Below are 1,384 nucleotides of genomic sequence, written 5' to 3'. Positions count from 1 at the left end.
AAGAATTTTAGTTACTGGAAGAACAATTACTCAGAAAGGGAGTACTACCTATGATTTGGTAGTCAGTGTTCTTGTTATCCAGGAAAACGTAGATTTCATGAGCAGAAGAAAGACTGCTGTTTGAGGTTTCACTGATCAGCAGAACATGGCTGAGCAGCTTCTGAGCAAACGCTTCTTAACCAGCCGATCTCAGAGCTGGGGCCGTCCCTCCTCATCCTGGCCCTGCCAGCACACCCACGTCAGCTCCTGCCTCTGCACCCTTAGGGATAGTGCCAGCACCTTCTCCACCATCGGCCTCTGTGCCCAAAGACGGGAACTGGGGCCTCGACCTGTGGCCCTTTGGCATCATGTCGCCCATGAGTGTCTGTCTTCCAATCCCAGTAGGTTCCATAGTCTCACCAAGGCCCTGTCGCTCTGATTAGACCAAGGCACAAAGGACTCCCCTGGAGCCCCCGGGTGGATGGCAGCACCAACCTTCATGCCGTGCTCCTGGATGCCTACTGACAGGCCCTGTGACAACCATGGGCTTTCCCCACTGCTCAGGCCTGGACACTGACCATCATGCGCATGCCCAAGAAAGGGGCCTGACCCAGCTGCTTTTGGAGGACCCTCTCCCACAGAGTGACCAGAGGTGACACGGAACAAAATGCCCATCCAGCATATTCAGGGCAGATATGCGGCCCCAGAGTCCAGCATCCGGAAGCACTCTCTCCCTCAATTGGCCAGGTGGCTACTGAGGATGAGTTGGGCCAATTTTGCATCAGATGCCATGGTGCTGGTTCCTAAGACTAAGTTATACCACGAGTCCCCTGGCCAGACCTAAGCGTCACCCCAATTGGCCCAGCCAGCCCTACAATTTTCCTCACACTCCCATAATTTGATATAAGCATCTACAAATAGGCCTAAATCTGGAGGGAAAACAAACAAACAACAGGTTAGCAACAACTGAGTTGGGAGGACCACGTGGTTTAATGGTTATAGACATTCGGAAAATTGGTGAGCTCTAGAATACTTTTCTATAACCATGCTTTCTTTTAACATAATTTAAAAATGGTTTGAAAGACACTCGGATTCAAATACAAAATATAATTTCCTGTCACAAACAAAAAAGAATCAACCATTTAAAATTCATCATACACACAAACAATAACACCCCCCCACACACACACACACACAAAGGTAGCAATTCTTAATGCTTTGCTGTGTGCCCTCACTAACATTCCTCTATCCTTATCCTGATTTCAGTGCTTGGGGAAAATAGGAACGGATGCAATTGCTCTAAGTATTCAAACCCTACCAGAAAAAGAAAACTACCAAAACCACTGTCAAGAGTGAAAGGTTCTCATGCCCTGACCCCAAATCCCAGTCCCACAGGTAGTAGTTA

General features: G+C 48.4%; 1 pseudogene; it reads right to left on the bottom strand.

The window, feature by feature from the left end:
• Positions 1 to 211: 211 nt before the first annotated feature.
• On the bottom strand, positions 212 to 771 carry LOC142433866 (ribulose-phosphate 3-epimerase-like; annotated as a pseudogene).
• Between the last annotated feature and the right edge of the window lie 613 nt (positions 772 to 1,384).

Source organism: Tenrec ecaudatus, chromosome X, assembly GCF_050624435.1.
Source record: "Tenrec ecaudatus isolate mTenEca1 chromosome X, mTenEca1.hap1, whole genome shotgun sequence".
In the NCBI taxonomy this organism is placed as follows: Eukaryota; Metazoa; Chordata; class Mammalia; order Afrosoricida; family Tenrecidae; genus Tenrec; species Tenrec ecaudatus.
Note: the sequence above shows the minus strand (reverse complement) of the source record. Positions and strands in the feature narration are given on the sequence as shown.